The sequence below is a fragment of the Pipistrellus hanaki genome (assembly GCF_964339955.1).
Source record: "Pipistrellus hanaki genome assembly, chromosome: 3".
NCBI lineage: Eukaryota > Metazoa > Chordata > Mammalia > Chiroptera > Vespertilionidae > Pipistrellus > Pipistrellus hanaki.
Window position 1 is genome coordinate 158,844,744 of NC_140505.1, and position 15,143 is coordinate 158,859,886.

General features: G+C 38.2%; 1 protein-coding gene across 1 annotated transcript in view; it reads left to right on the forward strand.

The window, feature by feature from the left end:
• SOX5 (SRY-box transcription factor 5) overlaps positions 1–15,143 on the forward strand; it is a 936,670-nt gene that overhangs the window by 157,679 nt on the left and 763,848 nt on the right. The window contains exon 3 of the mRNA XM_084877223.1: positions 11,268–11,344. The gene's annotated coding sequence lies outside the window, so the exon portion shown is untranslated. The remainder of the gene's footprint in view (positions 1–11,267; positions 11,345–15,143) is intronic.

Consider the following 15,143-nt stretch of genomic DNA (forward strand, 5'->3'; position numbering starts at 1 on the left):
AAGACAATCATTTTTAGTGGTAAGAACTGGAAAAAATTTTGTTTGAGACCATAAATTTCTCTTAATTGTAACCACTCTCCTGAACTCTATACCCACATACCTAAATGGCTATTTGGCAAGTCCACTTGATGCGTATGTGCCCCTCACACCTGTCCCTCTGCAAGTCTTCCCCAGCTCTTAAAGGAAAATCCATTCTTCCCATTGCCCAGACCCCACACCTTTCTTCTTGGATTCCTTGTTTTCATTTATACTCAGCAAAACTCTGTCAGTGCCACTTTAATAGTTCCAGGATCCAACCACCTTTCTGTATCTCTACTCTTTCCAATCTGATATAAGCCCACTATCATTTCTGCTTGTGACTTAGGCTCCTATCTGGTCTTCTACCTTTGTCCCCTCTCAGTCTGCTTTCACATGACCCAGGATGAGCCTTGAATGTGTAAATCAGTCTAGTCAGATTACAGCTTTCTCTGTTCTGGACCTTCCATTGGCTGCCTTCCTCAGAGGAGTTCTTACTGTGACCCTGAAGGAGCAGTCAGCTCCCACCCTGCCCTCTCTGACTTCACTTTTTACCCCCACCCGTTCATTCTGCATTAAGGATAGGGGCCTGTAGCTCTTTCTCTAACATACTGGGCACTACCCCTCTGAGGGCCTCTGCACTCCTGCAAGGCTCCCTCTGCCTGCAGTGGTCTTACTCAGACTCCGCATGAGTCATTCCAGCACTTTCTTCAGCTCTTGACTCAAATGGTACTTCCTCAGTGAGGCATTACCTTCTACTCTACTTAAAATCACACCTAGCCCTCCCACAAACACGGTCTAAGTTTCTTGCTTTAATTTTTTTTTCTCCCTGGCACTTTCCTAATATAGTATATTGCTATTAACTTACCATGTTTATGTTTTGTCTTCCTGAGAGAAGACACGAGGGCAAGGAGTTTGTTGGGTTTGTTGGCTGCTCCATCTCTATAGCCCAAGATAGTTCCTGGCAAGTGGAGACATTCAATAAATATATGTTGACTAAATGAATAATTCAAAGTTGATTTTGGCTGGTATTCTGTATGTATGGTCAGATAAGGCTTAAGTAATACATGTTGTTCTTGAATTCCATGTAGGCAGATTTGGGGGTTAAAGTCAAATCTTACTAAATTATTTTTGTCATTATTACTTTACTCCCTCAAGCATTTGTCTGCTCTGATAACATCTATACATCCCTATTAATTAACTACAGGTATTTTGAATTTATTTTTCAACTTTTAGTTAGATAAGACTAGCAAATAACCTGCAGAGAGGGGCTATTTTCAAATAGAAGAGAGGGCAGTTTAAAAAGATATTCTTATAATGCCCAACTTAGATTTTTGCAGAAACATATGATCTCATCCCATCTACGAGCTATAAGTTGGGGTACAAGATTTGAGTGTTTAGAAAAATATTTTGCAGGTGAATCCATTAATTCACATAACCACCCAGTAAGAACCATTACTGTAAATGTCATGTGTTTATATACTGTCCTCACAGACAAACATACCCTACATTTTATACACTACTTTATAAACTCTCCTAGTAATTGAAAGCTACACAATTTAAAGAAATATCCCCAAATCTTTCAACTTTTGGGTAACAAACTATATTAATATTAAAAATAAGAGTACATGTTTAAACATACTTGTTTCCTCTTTATGCAACAGGATGTCTTGGTTGCTTGTTTGTTTTGATTTTTTAGTTTGTCAATGAGTACAGTTGTCACTTAACCACTAGCAGTGTCTGTCTTTTGGGCATTTGTTGTGGGTAGACTGGCTTTTTACTATTTGTAGCTGGAGTGTCCATTTAAGTACTTCCTCAAATCTGATCTCACACCAGTAATGCATGCCTTCCACAGGCTGACTGCTTTTATGGGTTCTATTGGTGATTGACAGCACAAGTAAAAATTATGTTAGTGCTAGGTGAAGACCAGTTTCTCAATCTGATGCATACTGCCCTATAGATACCACGCCCCATCCCAGGAAGTTTTACTTGTTACAAACTATGATGGAAATTTCAGGGACTTTTCTTTACTGAACAGACAGAAATACAAAACTCTTATTATATTATCCTCATTCATCTTTATATTTGGGTAAACCTGGACATATGAACCATGTACTGTAAACAATTTGATATCATTTTGGCATTAGTCATCAACTTATTTGGTTTTCTAGTTTACTCTATAATGCATTCTACTTTCCATTTAAAATCTATATTGGAAGCATGGGATAACTGAAAATACGTGCCTTTCAAAATACAAGTACTATGAATGTCAATTTGGGAATGGGGTTTATCTCTCGGATCTATGAACTGGACACATGCTATTTTACTGGTGCTGGAATCAAATGGGTTGAAAAATCCTTGTTTTCCCACCAGATGGGTTATTTTAAAATATCACAAAACTTCTGAAGTTATTTACATTATAAATGTGCTTCTTCGCACACATCAAGAATTGAGTACCATGTTTTGACAGTAACTCCTTTATGAAATTATGTTTCACAAGTGGAGTAAAATTCAAGTCATTCTCAAGGGACCTGGCTTCTGAATCTGGATGAGGTCACACCTCTTTAAAGATGCAGTTTGATAATCCCACATCAGAACAAAGGAATTCTGCTAATCCCCTCACAAAAGTGCAAATTGCTAATCAGATCCATGGGCTGAGCTGGCAGCTTGGTAAGCAGTGAGCTTGGCAGAAGAGCAACTGTGGGCCGATAGATAGCTGAGAAGCTTGGGATACCAACTTTGCCCCTGTGTGAGCCAAGTGGGGCCTCTTGTTTTGAAACAATAACGTGTGTCAGTGGAGGTGGTTCTCACAGCTATTGTGTTCTTGTGCTTTTCTCCTTCCATGGTAATGATGATGCAAATCAATCTTGGTGTAGAAGCTACTAGGCCCCTCCATTCTTTTCACTGGGATGGATGTGTCTTTTCAATTCTCAGTACTCGTTCCTCTCCAAGTACAGAGGGTTTTCCTTCCTTCCCATAAATAGTGTGATGGCATTTGAAAAATGAAGAATAAATCCTAACTCACCTGAAAAAAAGAACTTTTTTTCTGGAAGGTGTTATAGTTAGGATTCTTTTTTCGGTAACCGAGAGTATCCAATTTGAGGCAGTGTAAGAAAAACAATTTGGAATCTGGTGGGTACAGGAGTACTGCAAATGCAACTAACTGAATTGAGGGATTCAGGAATGCAGATGGACCTCAGGAGCCGTTGGAACCAGGGAGCCATACTCTCTCAGGGCTTGATCCCCTTCTCTTGTCTCCATGTCACTTTGGATGTCAACTTGACTCTTTCTTGCTGTCGTAGAGACATATCTCCCTGTGGGAGGAAGTGACACCATTGATGACAACATTGGGATTTCTTACTGAGCTGCTTTTTCCATTCGACTTAATACAACACCCCGAGAAGGACTCGATCGGCTCCTCTTAGACCTGGTGCTTGTCCTAGACTAATAAGTCCTGTGCATACAACCTCACTTTTGTCAGAGTGTAGAAGGTGCTTGCTATTTGTCTTACTCTGTCTTTTTGGGACTTCATGAAACATGTAAGCAGCTGGGAATGTTCTAAGATTTGAGGACTATGTTAGTATGTAGAATTATTTTGCACATCTCAACACAGCTTTAGTGACTCTCACTCTGTTTGGCTCTCTTGGCATTTCCAACTTTCACCCAAATGTGACTAAGAGTTCATATGAAAGTGAAAAATACATCTACTTCATTCTAACAGGGCTTTTCATTAGGAGAGTGAACTGTTTTGAATACTTTCAGCTAGTTGCATCTTACCTGTTAAGAAACCATTTACTTGTAAACTACTTGGGTACTGTGTGTGTGTGTGTGTGTGTGTGTGTGTGTGTGTGTGTGTTAAGAAGGTATGAAAAGAGATACAACCCTGCTGGTTTGGCTCAGTGGATAGAGCATCAACCTATATACTGGTTGGATCCTGGTAAAGGACACATACCTACATTGCAGGCTGGATTCTGGCCCTCCTCAGGGCATGTGTTGGAGGCAATGATCGATGTGTCTCTCTCACATCAATGTTTCTCTCTCTTTGTCTCTTCCCTTCCCTTTCACAAGTTCTAAAAAAGTCAATGGAGAGTATCACCAAGTAAGGATTAACAAAAAATGAGGAGTGAAAAGCTAGTGCTGCTCGTGGAGCCACCTTCCCATAGGTAAGAGCAGTGTGCTGTTGCTGCAGTACAGAATGGGCTGACGTTGGCATATGGGTTTCAGTCAGAGGAATGATATGGAACACAACATATCTACATCTGAAAGGCGAGAAACATGTTAAATGTGGAGCTCTGGGGTAGAGGCTGCCCGGTGGGGTCATGCTGCCCACAGCCAAAGCTTTCTGAATAGGAGCACTGTCTTTTTAAAAGCAATAGGGGGTGAGGATTGAGGGAGTGCTCACAGCGGTAAGTATAACACAGCTGTGCTCTGTTTATGCTTCGGCTACAATAAAAAAGCTATAAAATGTGAGATGTCATAGCTCCACTTTGCTTTATTTATACTATTTCCTCTGAGCTCTGTCACACTGCACATTCATCTGCTAAGTTGCAGCAAGAATGGAGATTAAAATATCACAGCTCAAAATAGGAGTCAAGCGGAAGGAGATTCATCATAGCCCTATTAAAAATATGTAAATATGGGAATGAAGTCATTTTAAAGCTGTACAGCACTCCTCCTGGAGCATTAAGATCCCTTGAGCAAGTGGTGGGCTATGGAAGGGACAGAGCTGGGGGAATGGGTCCCCATTTCTTCCACCCTTTGAAATTTTTTTTTAAGATTAAAGGCTGTTTGAATTGCAAATTATACATGTTTTCCTATAATTATGCCTAAATTAATAGTGGCAGGAAGTCTGATGCAAAACAAGAAAACAAAAGATTTGGTAATTAAAGGGTATACATTGTTCACTTGGTTAGAATTAAAATTAATATATTAAACCTTCTCTTTGACCTCAGCTATTAATGAAGTTTGAGAATCCTCCTGAAGTATCCTGAGGTAGGAAAGTTCCAAGAAGGAAACTGAGACTTGGAGACATATTCTGGCTTTCAAAATTCAATGCTTAATGATAAAGCTAAGCCTGGAAGCTAGCCAGGACTCCTGCCTAAAACTTTGCAAGTTCATTACTTCCCTTAGCATCTCAGATCTCCCTAGTGCTGACAAAACTTTACTCTCTGTTGATTATATGATGTGCTTAAGAGAGTAAGGAATATGATTTTAGATGGAGAGTCTGGACTATCTCCAATGGTATTAACATGCCATTTATGGTCTTTTTGTGTACTGCTGTGTGGCTCTTGATATTTTGGCCTCCTTATTCTTTGACTGTACTCTCACAATAATAGTAAAGGCCAGCACTTATTAAGTACTTTTACCAGGAGTGGTTCTACACGTCTTATATATGTTAATTATTTTAATTCCCACAACAACTGTATGCAGTAGGCATCATTACTCACACTCTACAGATGTGGAAACTGAGGCATAAGATCAAACAGCTAGAGAGTGAGAACAGGAATTCAAACTGAGCAGACTGGCTTCACAGCAACCACTGTTGCTTTTATCGAAGACTCAAATGGGGTCCTGAGGGCTGGCCCTGATGGGGGCCCATTGGGCTGGGCTGGCAGGGCGGGGAGGGGCTGTGGGTGGTTGACAGCCTGCCCTGCCCCTGTTTGGGGTGTTGGGGCCAATCAGGGGCCAGGCTGGTCGGGATGGGGGGGGTCATAGCGGCCCCGTTCAGACTAGTTGGCTGCTGTAGTGCACATCGTAGCCACTGGTTGTTCTGGCTGTTCTGCTGTTCTGGTTGCTGGGCTTTTATATATATACTAGACAAACAATAGAAAGTGCACTTGTCTGAAAAAGGAGACCTCCCTTCCAGGCACTGTCCTGCCATTTCCCCACTAAACTAATTTTCCTCACCTGGAGAATGAAATGAAGAAATGATCTTGTCCTTCCCAGTGCTAACTTTCCTTGCATCTGTATACTCCTACTCATGGAGATAAACTTTTTGAGCAATGACTTCTTACTGTATTCTCATTTAACTTTAGTTCTGTCCAACATTTGGTTCTGTTCAAAAATGGTTCTGTCCAACATTTCTAGCTCAGGGTGTCTCTAGAATTTGCTTTGCACTTTTCACAGTATATACATTGAATTCTTTTGGTTGCAATTAATAGGAATGTCATAGTTAGCTAAAGACTTTTCTGCCCGTTTGACCTGGAGCACAGTTTTTAATCTCTTGGGCCAGTTTTCTCATCTGTAAAATGGGTGCAATAGAAGTTCTATCCCGTAAAATTTTTCTAAGAATTAAGCCAGATATGATATGTAAAGCACTTATTTCAGTATCTGATTACAATTGCTACTATAAAATAGCAACATGTTTGATTATGGTATGATTACTATTGATCACCTCAGTCTCATTTAACATTTGTCTCTTTTTGCTTCTCATGCTGCAAATTCTCCTGCTGCAATTGGCATACCAGGTATCTTTTTTGGGCCTGCATTCATGTATTAGAAAGGTTAAGGTACTTTCTGCGTTACCATTTAGTTGAGGTAAACCTATTAGAGTTTTGTTCTTCTGTTTGTTTTTGTTTTTTCCCCACTCTCTCACCAGGTTAGATGGATCAAGACTTACAACAGGGATTCCTGGAGAGGCCTGAGAGCTCTCTAATTTTCTTCCCAACATCTAGTGCCCATGAAAGAAGAGTCTCAACTCACAGATTCCTTTTATTTGGCTGCTATAATCTTGCATCATCTCCTTATAGGTTAAATACCAAGATATGGAGAAAGCCTGTCTTGCCTCTTTACTCTGCCTTCTCTCTTTGTCTGGACTTCTCTCCTTTTCCTCCCTAGGTACCTAGAGCCCCCATACTGTTGCCATCTATTTAGGATCCACATTTTGCTTTTGCTTTTTCATGGGAAATGTTTTGGAAATCTTTAAACTATTTTTCACTTTCAAAATCTATTCAAGATTGTTGTTTTACTAAGTAAGCTGATAAATGGCCCCTTTGTTCTAGATTCTAGCTGACCTCCAGTTTACACACTGGAGTGTCTACTCTGGGCCACACATCCAGGATTTATAATTGCATTAGATGGTGTGAAGGTGAGGAGGAATTATCATCACAGTATCCCTAAGATGTGTGAAATAGCACAGGTATTTCGTGGGCTCTCATTCCATACCTCTTAACTTAGCTCCTACTCTTATCATGGAAAACTCCCCCTTATTATGTCTATATCCTATATATCCCACTCTATAGGGGGCATTAGGTCCATGTTCAGCTTCTCCCAGAGGATCTACGCATTCATTAGCTCTTAGAAAATTTGGGGAACACACACTTCTTGAATTTTCTCCCCATATAGTCCACTTATGGAGGATGCAGACACGCAATCCCATGCAATTTTAATACAATGTGATACATTTTGTTATACAGCCAGGAACGTTATTTTATGAGAGCACAGCGAAAGGGCATCTCATTTTGCTTGGAGGGCCAAAGGGGGATTTCAAGAGGAATGAAACCTTAGTTGGGAATTAAAGGTAATTGAAGCAAATGGGAAGTATATATTTCAAAGATAAATTTTTAGGGAAGAGCAGGATCTTGTTTCTCATAATTACCATTGTATCATTATTGCCTAGCTCAGAATTTAGCATATTATACACACTTAAATATTTATTGCATCAGTGAATGAAAGATTTTGTCTTAAAGGTCATCAGAATTGGTCATTTTGAGCAGGAATACAATGTGATAAGATTTGTGTTTTTTAAAAATTAATATTGCAGCTTTGTAGTAGATGAAGAAAATAGAGTGAGACAGGGAGTAACTGTGGTAGGATGTCCTTTGAAGACACCTGAGAGAGATCCCTTCTAAGTGACCCCCAGTCTTCCTCCAGATAATAAGAGAGTCTCTGTCCTCATAAATTGAATGTATGGTAGTTTCCCACATATGCCTCAAGAAGGCACACCCCCTGCCTACATCCACCCCTTAAAAAGCCCACGAAAACTCAGAGATAACTTACAGCATATTTAAGAGTTCCCTTCTCAACACCTTCCACATAGGAGAGAGAGAGAGTTGGGTATGATCTATTGCATATACAATACATACATGTTTGTCTTAGTATGCATGGGCTGCTATAACAAAATACCATAAATTGGATGGCTTATAAAAAACCGAAGTTACTTTTTTGCAGTTCTAGAGGATAGGAAACTTGCATTCAAGGCACCAGCACCTTCAGTGACTGAGAGAGCCTGCTCTCTAGATGGCTGTCTCTCTGCTGTGACCTCACATAGCGGAAGGAGCTAGGGAGCTCTTTGGGGTCTCTTTTACAATAGCATTAATCTCATTCATAAGGGCTCTACCTCATGAAGGAAGCACTTGTCACAGGTCCCACCTCCTAATACCATCCCACTTGGCATTGAGTTTCAACATTTCTATTTTGAAAGGATATAAATGTTGAGGATAGTACCTATGGCATATGGCATAGTACCTTTCTTGTACCAGTATTTCTCAGTCAGACTGGGTCCTTGCATTTTCAGTGTTGGCATTGGTCATCTGGAGTCTGTTTGGTTAATGAAACCTAGAACATAAGTGGTAACTTGTTTTTAGAGTGAAAGACACAAGAGAAGTCAATAAAATACATGCAGAATCCATTTCTGGGTATATAAGTTTTCTGTCAGTGTGCATAAATTTATCAAAAACCAAGTGGCTTTACGCAATGCCCAGTATTAGCTCAGAGTTCATGCATGACCAGCACAACTTGGCTGGGTTCTCTGCTCAGGGAATCACAAGACTGAAATCATGGTTGTCCAGGCTGAGTTATTGTCTAGGCTCTGGGGAAAATCCACTTCCAAATTCATTCTTGTGGGTAGCATTCAGCTCTCTGTAAGACTGAGGTTTTCTTTCCTTGCTGGTTGTCACCTAGGGGCGCCTGTAGTTCCTTGAGGCTGGCTATCCTCCATGTGATCTGCTTTCTCCTGAATCCAGCAATGGTGTGTCAAATACTTCTAATGCCTGAAATCTTCACTTGCCTCTATCTTTGATCTCTAAGCCAAGATTTAGGAGTACATGTGATTGTATTAGACTCACTTAGATAATTTCTGATTTTTTTTATGAGTGTGTTTTTTTTTTAAATTATATATGTTTTTTTTTATTATTAATTTCAGAGCGGAAGGGAGAGGGAGAGAGAGATACAAACATCAATGATGAGAATCATTGATCAGCTGCCTCAAAAAAAAAGTTGTCATTCAAATGTATAATCCTGCAAACCCCACATTGGGAATCAAGTCCACAACCTGGGCATATGCCCTGATAGGAAATCAAACCATGACCTCCTAGTTCATAGGTCGATGTCAACCACTGAGCCATGCCAACTGAGGCTCTCCATGTTTTAAAGTCAACTATGTTATGTAATATATCTTAATCATGGGAGTAAAATCCATCATAATCACAATTCTGGGAATTATGCAAAACATGTTTATCAATAGGGGGAATTTTGAGGGCCATCTTAAAATTTTACCTATCAAACTGTTAGGAGAATGAATCAAAAGAAGCTCAGGTAGCCTGGCTTTTCAAAAGTTCCCATTATGTCATTTTGCTTTTACAAAAGACCTACATTAGTACAATAACAGTTTATAAAAGCAAAGATCTTTGGAGTTTTTTTGGTTAGCATTACACCATTTCAGCTTACAAAAGGTTTCATAGAAACCTACTACTTTTGGATGAAGGGAGTGAAAAACTCATGTATATGAATTAATCAATATTTTGTTTGAAAACATATATATCTTTTAGTGAGGTGAATTTTCTAACATCTGATCTTGACAGATCTCCTATTACTTATCATTAAAAATATTTCTTGTTTACAACTCCTTTACTTATAAGTAGTACTACCATTCACATTGCCAAAACAAAACATATCTATATCTATTATGGGAGAGGAACTTCCATTGTTTGTGTAAGGAAAAATAAAGCGATGACATACACAAACATCATCACTCAAAGTGATTTTTTGACATGGAAGCTTTGTTAAAGTTCACCTGATAAAGTAAGATATTTAGATTTAATTAAGGAAGGTATGAGAATTTCATCAACTTCACAGTTACTTAACTACAAAGTTTGAGGGAGCTATTCCTCTCTACAAGACCACCCTCACTTCTCACACTAATTGCAAGTTTGAGGAGTTTCCAAAACCACCCTCGGGTTTGACAGTTTGCTTGAAGTATTCACAAAATTCAGCAAAAGCTGTTATACTCATAGTTAAAGTTTATTACAGGGGAAGGATACAGATTAAAATCAGCCAAGAGAAGTGTGTAAGACTGAGTGTGAAGCTCCAGGAATCAACAACAGAGCTCTCATTGTCCTCTCCCCATGGAGTCTGGACCTGTTACCAGCACTGAGATGTGACTATATGCATGGAGCATTGCCAACCCAGGAAACTTGAGTGAGCCTTTGGTGTCCAGAATGTTTAATGGGACTTGATCATATACGGCCCACGTGGCTGACCTTTAGTCTCCAGCCTGATGTATATGTTGGGCTGATACCCTTAGTCTCCAGATGCTTCTGGAGGCAAAATTGATGTGCACAGCCCCAAGCCCCTGTTATCAGTTAAATTGTTCAACTCTCCCCTGACCAAAGCTTTTAGGCAAACAAAGACACTCCTATCAGGAATGGCATTTTGAGGGCCCAGCGATCTTCTCCCAAGTAGCTGAAGGCAAAAGCAAGACCTCTGCTAGGTTAAGGTTAACTCTTCTCTACACAGATTAGGAGGGAGGGAAAGACGAATGAGTACAAATTGTAGTTATCATTTATTGAGGGTATGCTGTGTGTCAGGCAGTGTGCTGAGCCCTGTTTCCTATACTCCTTGGAACATTATTAGAAAGATACGATAATTATTGTTATTTTAAAGACAAGATGAGATTGAGAGAGATTAAGTGACCCTTTAAGTAGTAAATGGTGGAAGGAGGATTTGGACCTGTCAGCCTAATTCCAAAGTTCATGATCTCAAACATTTTATTCCTTCTACTGAAACTAAGACAATAAGAATATATAATGTAATAAGCACTTAGGAGCAATTATTTTTGAGAATTGAGTCTTCCCAGAAAAGTTGTCATTCAAATGTATAAGAATATGTACTGCTACTAGAATACTGTAGGATATAGAGGAAGAGTGTTGATATGTTGTATTTCATTGAATTTCATACCTTCCAAATAGAATCCAATCAGCACTGTATCATTTAACCAATTCAAACGTATTTATTGGGTGTGTATTCTGTCCCAGGTGCTGTGCTGGCCTCTGGTGACCCAAAGATGATGAAAAATATGTTCCTGCCCGCAAGGAGCTAGCGATCTACTTGGGTATGTAAACTGTATTTTATTATTTTTAATATTACATTTGTTTTACACAGAACAGAGAGCTTGATATGCAATAAATATTTTGTCTATAAATTTTGAAAGCTTTGGCACAAAAATTTTTGACTCGATGAGCTAATTCTAAAGAGTTGATAATTTGGAGATTGTTGGGCATGTAACCAAATCAAATCATTAAACCCACTTTTCATCTTTTGGAGATTCTGCAATAATAGGATAGATTTTTAAAAAGTAAGACTGCTCTAGAAAAACACACTTACAAACAAAGCACTGGGATTTGTGTGTATTTCCTATCTACACTGGTGAATGTCCAAAGTGAAAGGAGGAAAACACCAGAGCACATCACAGGTAGCAACAATGTGCATTTCTTCTTCACACTTATATGTGACTATTCTGATTGTTATTGGTCACTTTAGTGACAATTGTTATCTTTATCTTCTCTTACTTCATTGACTTTTCCAGTTGAGTAAAGTTTGTATTGGGATAAATAAGACTCTTTGTTTAGTTTGATTATTGGCAAATATGTATTTTATTTGAGTAATTTTATTTAAGTTATAGTTTATGCTTGCAACTAAGCATGCAGTTTCCTGGGAGTAGTCATGAAGATTTAAGTACTGTAAATGTAGTAAATCTAAATAATAAAAATTATATCCTAAAGATACTTTAGATTTTTTATAGCTTAATATAGAGGAATAATATTAGAAAATCAAACAATACACTTAAGTGATCTTGATGTCCAATAGTTCATACTCATGCTATGCAGGCCTAACATTACATTTGGACATAGTTAATAAGTATATTAATATGCTATCTAGATAAACTATTATAACTGCTGAGAGTAGAGTTCTGATCATTTTTAAAATGTGAGCAAACCAGGAAAGAGCATGTCCTTTTCCTTGGCAATATGATTTTAATTTCTCAAAGCATTTAATTGTATAAACCATATCCATCATCCTTGCATAGATAAATGTTGTGGCAATTTTTGAATGAACCTCCTGGTTCCCTAAAGAAATTATGGATACACTATAAATTTACAAATGAAAATCCATTCATCAGAGTTATAAATTTAAGTGGTTCATGTGCTAATGCCCATGTAAACTTAAAGTGGTTTAATATCCATCGGCTTTTATGCATAGTTAGTGAGGTAAAACAATATAGATATTGTAAAACTTACATGATGCAATAATATTGGCAAAGTATTGAGAACAACATGTAATATTTTTTGAATAGCATGGCATTTCCTTGAATTATTGCTGGCAATGGAACATAAATCAGCTTTTATGATGGATATTCCAAAGGTGTTTATTAATTGATTCATTTAATCAAAATACTCCTATTGTCATTTATAGAGCAGGTTCAAGGAAAGTAGCAAGTGCTCCTAAACCCCTGCATTAGGGTCTTCATAATTATGTCAACTATGTCTGTTTGGAATCAAGATCAAAATGGATAAAAAATCCTTTTCTCCTAATTTATGATAAAGATATTTGCTTAACCATAAAATATATTCTTGTGTCTAATCAAAATCTCCATTTGTTTTACCCTTGATAGCTTTCTCTCTAAATCTCCAGTTTTTAATGTTTGTTCCCCTCCTTCACATGCCCTCTCCCTCTCTCCCTCTATTGGAAAATAATCCTGCATTGTGTAAACTTTGACTGAAATGGCCTGGGAAAGTGAGCACAATTTTGTGTACCAAATTTAGACATAGCATGTGGCATAAGATTTTGACAATATGTAATGAGATTAAAGACAGGATAGATGGATGGATTAGAATGGACATAAGTAAAGTGTGAAGAGAGGGGGACTTATAATAGACCTGATGCCAAGTGCACAAAATTCATGCACTAGTAGGGTCCTCAGTGGCTGCCTGTTGCTGGCTGGGTACTCCCTCCCTTTCCCCAGCTGCCTACTGCCACCACCAACACCATTACCACCTGGGGCCAGGGTCTCCCTCCCTTCCCCTGGCTGGCCCCGCCCCTGGTCAAACTCCTGGATGAACTCCTGGTCAAGGGGACAATTTTCATACTACGCTTTTATTATATAGGATAGAAAAAGTCAGAGAAAGCCAGTGACAGTTAAGCTGAAGGAGTCAGCTATGCAAATGTTGTGGAGTAGCATCTATGAATGTGTGTGTGTGTGTGTGTGTGTGTGTGTGTGTGTGTTACTTGTTTATGAAAATATGGAAAATCAAGGCAAAGAGCTAACTTCTGGATTAAAAAAATGTAACCAGGACTCAATTTCTCTCCATCTCTTAGCTTCCACAAATACAGCTTCAGTATCTGGCTCCATTTGGGAGCAAGACGGTGGCAGTAGAATTGCTTCAACTCTACCATATGCTCAGCCTCTTTAGATCAAACAGAAAAAGAAAGAGTACTTTTTCAGAGGCCCTATCAAAATTCTCTTAATACTAATTTGCCTTGATTTTATCAAAGACTCATTCAAATGTACCTCTATTGGAGCAGGGGATAGAGTCTGCTTTGTAATTTTCCATGGACTAAGGGTTAAATGCCAAAGGGAAATGGGGCACTGGTAACTGAATGAAGATCCATGGATGCTGGGTAGCAGAAAAGAATGATTTGCTTTCCCCCATAGATATATACCTATGGAATTCCGCCTATAATTTCAGAAACTTACATATTTTCTAGCAATCCATGGATTCTAGGTTAAGAAACTCTAAAAGTAACGCTGAATCAATGTCTTCTGGAACAAATAAAACACAACATTAATACTTATAGCCATCCAAGAAAATGAATTGTTATTGAGGTTGTTTCTTGAGGAAAAGATTCAAAACAAGTATAACACATATAGCTAGTTATTTAAATGAGAATATCAAAGTAAGAATGAAAAGGAAGTTGTTTTTTTGTTAGCTGAAGTGGAAAAGTGTGATTCAGCCTGAAGGTATTTCTTTACTGTCATTTTGTATAAGCAAATGAGGCAAAATCTTTTCAATATAGTAAGAACTTTATACCAGCAACATCAGAAGACTTCCATGAGAAAAAAAGAGATAAGTTTTCCATTGATGGTTCAACAACTTTTATTGCTATGGGATTCTGAATTTCTATGCATCTTAACCCTCTAGTTTAGTTAGTTCAGTTAAAAAAAGTAATAATATGAAAGTAATTTGTAAAGAAAGTCTTTTTTTTAAAAAAAATAATTGTCCCAAACTATTTGTTGATTAGCTGACTTTAAAAAAAGTTAGCCATATTTTATTTTAGACCATGTTGGTGAAGTAGTTATTTTTCTTAAAAATTATTTTTTACTTTAGAAGTTTAGAGAGAATGGAGAGAAAGAATAAGTCAAGCTTAGGAAAATTCAGGTACTGTAAAAATGCCTACATAATGATTGTACAGTTTTCATTAATATTGGAGGGAAAGTAACCTTTTGAGAATGGGGAGGTTAGAGCAGCAGCCACAGAGGTAGCAGTCATAATGTGACATGTGTTCATGTTACATAGATTGCTCAGTTTATTGACTAATAGGAGATTTTAAGTTGCCTCGCTGAGCACAAGAGTTTTCTTCTTAAGTGATTCAAAATGCCACTCAAAAACGAGAAAGAGTTCTGTGATTACCAGAAACATGTAAGGAATAAACAAGTTAAATGAGGAAAGGCTCACTGTGTCATCTTGTCTTTCTTCACACAAACAAAAACCTCCTGAAGTTAACAAGGTTCCTTCCTCTTGAGTGGATAAGCTTTCTAACCAAACTCTATTCATGGCTGAAGTGACTTGTCACTGCCTCTTAAGTTTAATACTCTTAGTTGAGAAAATTTACATTATATTTTTCCTACCGAT